The sequence below is a fragment of the Gossypium arboreum genome, chromosome 8, assembly GCF_025698485.1.
Source record: "Gossypium arboreum isolate Shixiya-1 chromosome 8, ASM2569848v2, whole genome shotgun sequence".
Classification (NCBI taxonomy): domain Eukaryota; kingdom Viridiplantae; phylum Streptophyta; class Magnoliopsida; order Malvales; family Malvaceae; genus Gossypium; species Gossypium arboreum.
The window spans coordinates 118126748-118139780 of NC_069077.1; positions in this window are offsets into that span (position 1 = coordinate 118126748).

Below are 13033 nucleotides of genomic sequence, written 5' to 3' on the forward strand. Positions count from 1 at the left end.
AGCGATGCAGTTTTCCAGCTTGCCTGGGAATGTCAAATTGGTCGGTGCCATAAGTGGTTTTGGCTTGTTAACCCCTCGTGTCCGACACCGGCAACGGTCTCGGGTTCGGGGTGTTACACATTACATGTAAAATGATATGTTAATGTTATGGATATGTCTTACTAAAGAGTGTTTAATCACTAAAATGATGCCATGATTTGTGGTTTAATATGTATAAGGTTGTAAGGGTTTATGGGTAACATGAAGGCTTGCAAAATAGCCTAAGTGTTGACTACAGGGGCTGAGACACGGTCGTGTGTCTCAACCGTGTGAGGGACACAGCCTAGAGACACGGGCGTGTTGCCCAACCGTGTGGTTCGATTTGCATGCTGACATCATAAATAGAGAGTTACACAGCCTGAGGACACGAGTGTGCCAAAGGCACACGGGCGTGACCCTATGTGTATACGGGCATGTGATCCTGTTTCATTGAAAGAAATTTTCTAAGTTTTCCCAAAACTTTCTAAGCTTCTCGATTTAGTCCCTAACTACTTTCAATGCATGTTTAGGGCTTCGTAGGCCCGTGTATGGGACATTATGCATGTGTATGAAAAATTTTGAATTAAAAGAAATTTTGTAGCCCAGTTTTTGCATGCTTGTGAACGATTAAGTTCGGTAATGCCTCGTACCTTATTTCGGCGTTGGACACGGGTAAAGGGTGTTACATGGTCTTGCACTGGCTCTCATCTCGGATGCCGATGCCATGTATCATACATGGTCTTCCACGGGATCTCGTTAATCGTGGTGTCATGATATCCGAATCCTAAGCATTCTTCAAAGTCACCTGAGACTTCCGAGATATAAAGCTATCACCAAACTTTCATTAAATTGTCACAAGCCAATTTAATTAGGGAATTCATACGTATATCATAGAATATCAATTATTAAACACATAATATTGGAATTTTTGAATTACTTACACACAACTTACCTCGGTGCAAAATGTGACTATTTGCGATTTAATCCGCAACCTTGCCTTTTCCTCGATCAAGGTCTATTCCTCGTCCCTCTTGATTTGAAATAGCACATTTAACTCATTTTCTACACGCACTATTCAATTCAATCCAAAAATCACATTATGCAAAAATTACAATTTTGCCCCTAAAGTTTCACAAAATTATGAAATTACCCCTAGGCTCGTAAAATGAAAAGTACCCATTTTTTTCATTATTCAAGCCTAGCCGAATCATTTTCTCTCTTATACCAACCCATATATCTCATTTATTCATACATTTACACCTAGTTTTTGTAACTTTTACAATTAAGTCCTTTTTATCAATTTCACCAAAAACTACCTAGTAAAAGTTGTTTATCACACATCAAACTTTCATATTCTTCCATTAGACATCAAAGCACAAGTATGTCATTCATGGGTATATTTTTGAACATGAACCCTAGCTCAAATTAATGGTAGAAATAGTTAAATCGAGCTACGAGGATTTTAAAAATATAAAGCACATTAAAAACGGGGCTAGGATGCACTTACTTTGAGCTTGAAAGGTGAAAGGAACTTTAACTATGACTTCTTGTGATATTTAGCCAAGGAGGATGAAGATGGACATAATTTTTGACTATTTTTCCCTTTTAATTCTTTTAATAACCAATGGACCAAAATTCCCTTCCAATGAAACCTTGATATTTTATCCCTCCTATGTCCATTTTTGTCCATAATGACATATAATGGTATAATTACTAAATGAGGACTTCAAATTTCAAATCCCATCACATTTAAGCCCCATTAATCAACTAGAACACATGTTTTTCACTTATTGCAATTTAGTCCTAATAAATCAATTGGACACCTTATCGGTAAAATTTCTCGTTGATATTTTCACACAGTTATTAAATCACACAGTAGACCTTAAAACTTTATCGATAGGAATATTTCTACCTCGAATTTGTGGTTTCAAAATAACTTTTCTATTTAGGCCCTAATTCGGGATGTTACAGTGGAACACTTTATTTTTTCTTTGACCCATCACAACTCCAACAGCATAACCACTTGCGTCGTACATCAACTCAAAAGTTGTGCTCCAATCGGGTGAAATGATTATTGGGGCTGAGATTAACCATTTTTTCAGCTCTTCAAAAGCTTTTAAACATGCTTTGTTAAAATAAAACACTGCATATTTCTCTAACAACAAACACAACGGTTTAGAAATTTTTGATAAATCTTTGATAAACCTTCGGTAAAAATCAACATGGCCTTAGAAACTTCTGACTCCTTTCACATTCATTGGGGCTGGTAATCTTTCAATTACGTACACCTTTGCCTTGTCAACTTCAATTCCTTTCTTTGAAATTCTATGCCCTAAGACAATCCCTTTCTTAACCATAAAATGGCATTTCTCCCAGTAAAGGACAAGATTTGTCTCTTCGCATCTCTTCATTACCTTAGCCAAATTACTCAAACAAATATCATAAGTGTTTCCAAAAACAAAAAAAATCATCCATTAAAACCTCAACAAAATTTTCAACCATATCAGTGAATATTTGTCGTCATGCATCATTGAAAGGTTGCAAGTGCATTGCATAAACCAAAAGGCATTCACCTAAAAGCAAACGTACTATACGGACAACTAAAGATTGTTTTATGTTGGTCTTCCAGAGTTACAACTATTTGGTTATATCCCAAATAACCATCTAAAAAACAATAGAATTCATTACCTGCCAATTGATCTAACATCTGATCCATAAAAGGCAACGGAAAATAGTCCTTTCGAGTGGCTTTATTTAGCTTTCTGTAGTCAACACAAATTCTCCAACCAGTAACAGTTCTTATTTTGATTAATTCGTTATGCTCATTCTTAATAATGGTAATTCCACCTTTCTTCAGCATACACTGCACTGTACTTACCCACGAACTATATGAAATAGAATAGATGATTCCTGCACCTAGCCATTTGATCACTTCTTTTCTCAGTACTTCCTTCTAATAGGATTGAGCCTCCTTTGCCCATCAATTTGAGCTTTTTCACCTTCTTCTAGAATAATTTTGTGCATGCAAAATAAAGGGCTTATACCTCGAATATCAGCTATGGTCCAACCAATTGCTTTCTTAAACTTCTTTAGAACAGAAATTAGATGCTCTTCTTGATCCTTTTTCAGTTCTGCTAAAATAATCACAGGCAAAGTGGAACAGTCACCTAAATAAACGTATTTTAAATGGGAAGGAAGTACCTTTAGTTTGAGTGTTGGTGATTCTTCGATTGACAATTTGGGTTGCATAAATTCTTTGACTTCCAACTCCAATGGTTCAAACCATGTGGATTGACTAAAATTTCTCGGATTGGCTTCCACCAAAACCATGTTTTCTTCACTCTCTTCATCCTCCAAAGGGTCAAACCCTAAGGCTTTCTCTAATGGACCTTCTTCAAAATTGCTTTCCATAGAAATCAAGGTTTCTATCTCTTCCATAACTGAACACTCTTTTGTCGGATCGGGAAATTTTATTGCTTTAAGAATGTTAAAAGTTACCTGATCGTCTTGAACTCGCATGGTGAGTTTACCTTTCTGCACATCAATTAACGTTCTTCCCATGGCTAGGAAAGTTCTTCCAAGGATAATTGGCACATCCTTATTTGCTTCAAAATCTATAATAATGAAATCAACAAGAAAAATAAATCTATCAACTCTTACCAAAAAATCCTCGATCTTTCCTTCAGGTTATGCTAAAGATCAATTCGCTGGCTGGAGCGTTACAGTTGTAGGTCTTACTTCACCTATCCCTGACATCTTGAAAATAGACTTTGGCATCAAGTTGATACTTGCTCCTAAGTCACACAAAGCTTTACCATAGTAAGATTCACTAATGTTACAGGTTATAGAAAAGCTTTTTGGGTCTTTCAATTTCAGTGGCAGCTTGTTCTGTAGGAACACACTGCACTCCTTTGTCAAGGCGACAGTCTCATACTCACTCAGTCGTTTCTTCTTGGACAGTTTATCCTTCATGAACTTCACATAATTTGACATTTGTTCTAAAGCCTCCACCAATGGAAAATTGATGTGTAACTGCTTCAGAACATCCAAAAACTTCTTGAATTACACATTTATTTCTGCTTGTGTTGCTACAATCTTTTTGGATATGAAGCTGACGGAACTTTCGGTTGAATCAGATAACTCTTATGAGTAGGTAAATCTGCATCCAAAGAAGATGTTAAAGTATCTGAATTCACTAAGTTAGGATTTACCTTATCAGTCTTTGCAGATTCTGACTCTTTTGGTGTAGGAATTTCAATAGTTGGTTGATTCTTTTAACACCCCAAACCTGGCCCAGACGTTATGGCCAGATCTGACGTATCACATGGACTTACGACTTAGTACGCATTCGCTGGTTTAAGTGATTGGGGTGATCTTTGTAAAAACAGCGGTTGAATGAAAAGCCGGTTTATCAATCTTTAGGCTATCCATTTATTGTGCTTATTGAGTCTTGAAAACGTTATAATTTTGAAAACCCGCGCAGCCTAACACTAGCAGTTTCGTCATAGTATAAATGTAATCAGAAAATAAAACCATAGCGAAAAAAAGAAATTTAAATAGCGGCCTTATTACAACTTAAAACCCAAAATTAAATCAGAATATAAAAATAATAAAAATAAACTAACCTAGAAAAACCAACTTTGCAGATGATGTGGCCACTCCGAATCCCTCACAGCTCCAAGCCCACTATGGTTAGGGATTTACTGCAGAGATGAAAATAAAGGGTGAGTTCAGTAAACTCAGTGTGTAACATAACCCAACCATAGCCCAAAACAGATCAAACCTCAGAGTCAGACTTATTTGGGCCTTGGCCCAGTACAGAAATCAGAATGAAACCTATAGGCCCATAGTAGATATAGAACAAATATATCATGAATGCAGAAATCCCAACCCAGAGCCATCAATAACACCCCCGTACCAGCCTTACACCATGTGGGGAGACTACTCGACCCACCCAACCACTACACACCACAGAAAGTGCGGTGAGGCGCGGATATTGTGACGAAGTCACCAGATACAGATATTGTGGCTAGGCCACCAGAACAGATATATATATATATATATATGTGGAGAAGCCACTAGATTGCAGCGAGGCTGCCAGATATTGTGACGAAGTCACCAGAACAGATATATGTGGCGAGGCCACCAGATTGTAATGAGGATGCCAGAACGCTTCCTCCATCAATATAAACTCATGTCCCATACAACAGAAATAATATGTCATGGCATACGTATACAGAAACAGAACATCATGCTTTTCAGAAAAAAATAACCCTAGGGGTAAAATCGTAATTTTGAATGCATTATGGTATTTTAGTAAGTATTACCTATTGCTAAGGTTTCATGCTCATTCTAACGTCTACCTAGTAATCAGAAGTACTTACCTCGTCTTTCTACCAAAGTGGGCCCGTTGGCCCATTGGCCCGTTTTCGGCCCATTAAGCCCAAAAATGCCGTTGTGCACGAAAATGCACACTCTGCACTCTAATCATCCAAATGCACCATACTCATTAACAACTGTATCACGAGCGCTCGCACGCTCACGAGTTCACAAAATACCAACGTTTCGATATTTCGGCTTTTACCGATTTAGTCTAAGGGAGGGTGTCGTTTACACACCTGGTTGATGACGATTGATGACGATATCTCCCACGTGATAATCCTACAATTGATCACTAACACATTAGACTTACAAATCAACGATAACTAACATAAATCCACGTCAACTAACCCATTCATCACACAAGTTAGTCATTTACGTACGAGGGGCAAAATAGTCATTTTACCCTCCAGGGGTAAATCGGTAGTCCTACCCTGCAGGGGTATTTTAGTAATTCTACAACTTATCCACTTGGTCCTACGGACCCATTGGGACAACATGGGCCATTTCAGCCCATCGCAGCCCAAAATAGCTGTCCTACTGCTAGAGTAATGAGAAATACACACCTGTTAGAAGACTGCAGTTAATCCGCGCTCCAAACACTCTTAGCTGACGCCCAACCCAAACGAGCACGTCACAAAATGAAAGGGATCAGCCAAGAAGGGTATGCCTACTCTCCTTATGGTTTGCTCTATTTAAAGCTAGCCCTCCATCTACTCTTATGTTAGCTTCCCGATGTGGGATCCCTCCATCACCAGAGTTTAAAACCAACACCAACTCTTGCCGTCCCAACATAGAAAAATAATCAACCTTTGAGTGCCAAGGGATTCGAACCAAAGTCCTCTCACATGCCAACTCACGCCACCACCATTATCAACTCATTTGTGTCATAAATCCAATACATTAAACTTTAAAGCGCACCTACTTGCTTCCAGATTTATTGAAAAGAAAAACCAAAATATATTGCAAGAGCCAAGACTTGAACCTTAGACCCCTTGCTTCCTCTATGGCGTCACTTCCTTGTCCCCTTAGTGGCGCCACCTTGCCATTACACCACACTCCTTTTTGTGTCATCTTTTACCCCTTTACTCTTAAAAGCCCAAATGCCAATTGCATCACCTGTTCATAAAATTAAAATTCTGAAGACTACCACGGATTTAACTTAAGTTTGGCCTTCCAAAGGCCCACTAACCTACTAAAATATATATTTTAACCAACCAGAACACACACAAATTTTAAAAATCACAGAAACATAGAAAGCTCGAAAATTGAGGCGTTACAATTCTACCCTCCTTAAAGAAATTTCATTCTCAAAATTTTACCTGAATCAAACAGATGAGGATATTGTTGACGCATCGCCACTTCTTGCTCCCAAGTAGCTTCCTCTCTGCCATGATTACGCCACAGCACCTTTACTAGCGGAACTAATTTCCTCCTCAAAATCTTAACATCTCGATCCAAAATCTGCACAGGCTCTTCCTCAAAAGTCAAGTCTGTTTGGACCTCGATCTCTGCAACTGGCATAACATGAGTAGGGTCAGAACAATACCACCTTAACATGGAGATATGGAAGAAATCATGAATCCTATTCAACTCTGGAGGTAGGTCCAACTGATAAGCCACTGGACCCACTCGCTTAAGAATCCGATAAGGCCCAATGAACCGCGGACTTAACTTGCCTTTTCTCCCAAACCTTAATATTTTCTTCCAAGGTGAAACCTTCAAGAAGACCATATCACCCACAGAGTACTCAATTTTCTTGTGCTTAACTCTGCATATGACTTCTGTGTATCAGATGCTTCCTTCAACCGGTCTCTAATCAACTTGACCTTATCCTCAGTATCTACCACCAACTCAGGTCCAAGAACCTGTCGTTCACCCAACTCGGTCCAACAACTAGGTGTACGACATCTTCGCCCATACAATGCCTCATAAGGAGCCATTTGAATACTTGCCTGATAACTGTTGTTGTATGCAAACGCTGCCAACGGTAAGTAATCCTCCCAACTGCCTCGAAAGTCGATAACTCATCCCCTCAACATGTCTTCCAGAATCTGAATAACCCTTTCCGACTGACCATCAGTCTGAGGATGAAAGGCTGTACTAAAGTTCAACCGCGTACCCAATGCCTCATGCAACTTTTTCCAAAACCGAGATGTGAATCTAGGATCTCGATCAGAAATAATCAACACTGGCACTCCGTGAAGTTGCACTATTTTCGCCACATATAATTTGGCTAACTTTTGAAGTGAATAATCAGTGCGGACAGGTATGAAATGAGCAGATTTGGTCAACCTATCCATAATTACCCAAACCGAGTCCTTCTTCGATGGTGTCAAGGGTAACGCACTCACAAAATCCATGGTTACCCTCTCCCACTTCTAAAGTGGTACTTTTACTGGCTGCAAAAGTCCGGAAGGTAATTGATGTTCAACTTTCACTTGCTGACAAGTCAGACATTTTCCCACAACTTTTGTTACCTCTCGCTTCAATCCAGGCCACCAATACAACTCCTTTAAGTCGCGATACATTTTACTCCCTCCAGGATGCATAGCACACAGACCTCCATGAGCTTCTTTCAGAATGGCTTGCCTCAAGTCAGAGTCCTTCGGAATACAAACTCTACCTCGGTAAAATAGAACTCCCTTACTATTCAGTCCGAACTCATAAGTATCCCCATTCTTAACTAGCCGAAATCATTCAACCAGGGACTCATCCCTCGACTGTTTTTCCTTAATCTCATCCACCCAGGTCGGCTTAACTTGCAGTTTTGCTAATAGACTACCGTCGTCATATAGACTCAAACGAGCAAACATGGCTCTCAGATCAGATACAGTTCTATGACTTAGGGTATCAACCACCACATTAGCTTTGCCTGGGTGGTACTCAATCGCGCAGTCATAATCCTTAAGCAACTCAATCCATCTCCGCTGCCTAAGGTTCATCTCCTTTTGAGTCAGCAAGTACTTAAGACTCTTATGATCTGTGTATATAATACACCTTTCTCCATACAGGTAATCTCTCCAAATCTTAAGCACAAAGATTACCGCTGCCAACTCCAGATCATGAGTAGGATAGTTAACTTCATGTGGTTTAAGCTGTCACGATACATAAGCAACCACTTTACCGTCTTGCATCAGCACACAGCCTAACCCTACATGTGATGCATCACTGCAAACGGTAAAATATTTTCCAGACTCTGGCTGAATCAGTACATGTGCCTCGGTCAGAACTTTCTTCAGCTTCTCAAAAGATTCCTGTTGTTTCTCAGTCCAAACAAACGGTACTCCCTTCCTTATAAGCTTTGTCAAAGACGCTGTCATCACAGAAAATCCTTCCACAAACCTTCTATAGTATCCAGCTAAACCTAAAAATCTTTGAATTTTTGACACTGACCTCGGTGGCTTCCATTCTAGAATCGTTTCAATCTTTCGAGGATCCACCTTGATCCCTTCAGCTGAGACAACATGCCCTAAGAAAGTTACCTCTCTCAACCAGAACTCACACTTACTGAATTTCGCATAAAGCTCCTTTTTCAGCATTTGCAGCACAATACGAAGATGCTCATCATGCTTCTCCTCAGTTTTAGAATAAACTAGAATATCGTCGATAAAGACGACCACGAATCGATCTAAGTATGGCTAGAACACTCGATTCATTAGATCCATAAATGCCGCAGGTGCGTTCGTCAACCCAAATGGCACAACCAAGAACTCATAGTGACCATACCGAATTCTGAATGCCGTCTTGTGAATATCCACCTCCTTAACCCTCAACTGATAATACCCAGATCGAGGGTCAATCTTAGAAAATACTGAAGCTCCTCTAAGTTGGTCAAATAAATCATCGATTCTCGGTAGTGGGTACATGTTCTTAATCGTTAGTTTGTTCAACTGCCGATAGTCAATGCACATCCGCATTGACCCATCTTTCTTCTTTACGAACAACACTGGTGCTCCCCACGGAGACACACTTGGTCTAATGAAGCCTCTATCCAATAACTCTTGAATTTGGGCTTTCAGCTCCACCAACTCCTTCAGTGCCATCTTATAAGGTGCAATGGACACCGGTGTCATTCCAGGCAACAAGTCGATTCCAAACTCAACCTCTTGGCTCGGGGGTGAACCCGGAAGCTCCTCTGGAAAAACATCTTGAAAATCCTTGACAGTTCTAACTTTATCCACTGTCAGATCCTCAGTTTTCGATTGGCTTATAAATGCCAAATAAGCCTCATATCCTTTTCAAATCCAATTCTCGACTCTCAATGCCGACACCACATTAGACAGATAATCTCTACACTCACCTATCACCAAAACCTCCTTATCCTTTGTGGGCTTTAACATTATTCGCTTAGCAGTACAATCTAGAGTAGCCCTATGCTTAACAAGCCAATCCATTCCCAACATGAGATCGAATTCTCCGAAAGGTAGCTCCATCAGATCTTCAGAGAAAACTTTTCCTTGAGTTTCTATAGGCACATCTCTATACAGTTTATCTACCCTAACCGAGTGACTCAAAGGACTTAGTACAGATACCCCCCTCACGGTCTCCTCAGAGCGCACACCCAGCGACCCAGATATAGCACATGCAACATATAAATGGGTAGATCCAACATCTATCAATGCAGTGTATGGCATACTAGAAATAAAAAACGTACCAGTTATGACGTCAAGTGCATCACCCTCCTCTCGGCGACGAGCTGCATATACCAACGCCGGCTACAAGCCTCAGCAAATCCAGCACCCCTGTCAAGCGCTCCTCTTCCTCGACCGTTTCCATTACCACCTCTGCCTTGCCCACTTCCTCTCAGAAACTGTGGTCCACCCCTCACTGGTTGAGCGACTCTCTACTCTAAAACTTGAACCTAATCTGGTTCCTGGGGACAATCCTTAACCCTATGCTCCACAGATCCACATCAGAAACAAGTACCAGAACGTTTCCGACACTCACCCATATGCATCTTCCTACAATTCCTACAACCCTGCGATCTAACAGCATTCATCGGTACTGCTCGAATTGGCTCCATTACCCTTGCTCTCTTAACATTCCTGTTCATACCACCTAAAAGTCCTGAATCTCTCCTAAAACGGTTCTGATCTTTCTCACGATTCTGTCTTTCTGTATGCTTCACTTCCTCAGCTATCTTAGCTTTCTCCACTAAAGCAGCGAAGTTACGCTCCCTCTATAGAGCAATCAGCACCCTAAGTTCATCTCTCAGACCATCCTCGAAGCATACGCTGCGCTCATACTCTGTAGCGACAATCCTAGAAGCATACCGGCTCAGTCTCAGAAACTCAGACTCATACTCAGCCACTGACTTACTCCCTTGGACCAGGTTCAGAAATTCTTTCCGGTGAGCGTCCACGTAACTAGCCCCAGCATACTTTCCTTTGAAGGCTGTCTTAAACAGCTCCCAAGTCACACAGTCAGCAGGAGTTCCATCTCTCACCGTCAGCCACCACTGATAAGCCTCATCCTTGAGTAACGATATGGCTCCCTTCAGCTTTTGCTCCACAGAGCAGTCCAGATCATCCATAATCCGCTCTGTGGCTTCTAACCAATACTCAGCCACATTCGGAGCTACACCAGATACGCCCCTAAATATCTCTGCTCCATTGGCCCGGAGCTGCTCAGAAATAGACCCCCGAATTTCGTTTCCCATACTTGCCCCAGGAACCCTTTCCAAAACTTGGAGCATTGCCTGGAACAGAGCATCGTCCCCGGCACCTCGATCATGAGACTCTACCTCCATTTCCGGTGGTACCGATACATCTGCTACCGACACATGTCTTGAAGATGAAGATTCAGCCTTGAGCATTACCTCAGCCACGTCCATGGCCTCTTCCACGAGCTGCTCCTTTACTCATTTCGTATTATCTGATTAAGAATTTTATGCAGTTTAATATTTCAGTGTTTATTACAGATGTCTTATGAATAACAGTAATTCAGAGTTTGAGTTTGTTTCCTTTTGCAGTAGCTAGGCTACGGTCTCAGTTTACTTATCAGAGTTTCTATAGTTCCAGTGTTACCCTAACTAAAGTACCATGATAAGGTTTTGTACAAGTATATAACAGATATTTCAGAAACAATCAGAAAGGCTCAGAAAACTTACAGACTTGGGACGGAGATTCAGTGTGCCACCTTCTAAAAAAACATAATTTTAGAAAATCAATTTTAATCTTTAAAATCGTTTATTTGTAAAGAGAAAATATTGGAAACATTCTCAAAAACAATTTATAATCAAGTTCCAAAAAAAACAATTTTTGAATACCTTTATTCAGTGTTTCTTTACAAACTCCCGCTTTTAGACCCGTTCCACAGTCGAGTTGTTGCAACTTGGCTCTGATACCACTAAATGTAACACCCCAAACCCGGCCCAGACGTTATGGCCAGATCTGACGTGTCACATGAATTTACGACTTAGTATGCATTCGCTAGTTTAAGTGATTGGGGTGATCTTTGTAAAAATAGCGGTTGAATGAAAAGCCGGTTTATCAATCTTTAGGCTATCCATTTGTTGTGCTTGTTGAGTCTTGAAAATGTTTATTAATTTTGAAAACCCGCGCAACCTAACACTAGCAGTTTCGTCATAGTATAAATATAATTAGAAAATAAAACCATAGCGGAAAAAAGAAATTTAAATAGCGGCCTCGTCACAACTTAAAACCCAAAATTAAATCAGAATATAAAAATAATAAAAATAAACTAACTTAGAAAAACCAACTTTGCAGATGATGTGGCCACTTCGAATCCCTCACAGCTCCAAGCCCACTATGGTTAGGGATTTCCTGCAGAGATGAAAATAAAGGGTGAGTTCGGTAAACTCAGTGTGTAACATAACCCAACCATAGCCCAAAATAGATCAAACCTCAGTCGACTTATCCGAGAAATCGAATGAAACCCATAGGCCCATAGCGGATCTGAACAAATATATCATGAATGCAGAAATCCCAACCCAGAGCCATCCATAACACCCCCGTACCAGCCTTACACCATGTGGGGAGACTACTCGACCCACCCAACCGCTATACACTACAGAAATCGCAGCGAGGCTACCAGATATTGTGATGAAGTCACCAGATACAGATATTGTGGCTAGGCCACCAGAATAGATATATATATATGTGGCGAAGCCACTAGATTGCAGCGAGGCTGCCAAAACGCTTCCTCCATCAATATAAACCCATGTCCCATGCAACAGAAATAATATGTCATGGCATACGTATACAGAAATAGAACATCATGCTTTTTAGAAAAAAATAACCCTAGGGGTAAAATCATAATTTTGCATGCATAAGGGTATTTCAGTAATTATTACCTATTGCTAAGGTTTCATGCTCATTCTAACGTTTACCAAGTAATCAGAAGTACTTACCTCGTCTTTTTACCAAAGTGGGCCCGTTGGCCCATTGGCCCGTTTTCGGCCCATTAAGCCCAAAAATACCGTTGTGCACAAAAATGCTGTAACACCCCATACCCGAGACCGTTTTCGGAGTCGAACACGAGGTGCTAACAGACTTAATTCATTTATTTGCACAGTCCATTTTAAAATTTCCAGACAAGCTGGCTAACTGCGTCACTGTCACCTTAAAAATCATATCTCGAGTTCCAAAACTCGAAAACCGGTTCCGTAAAT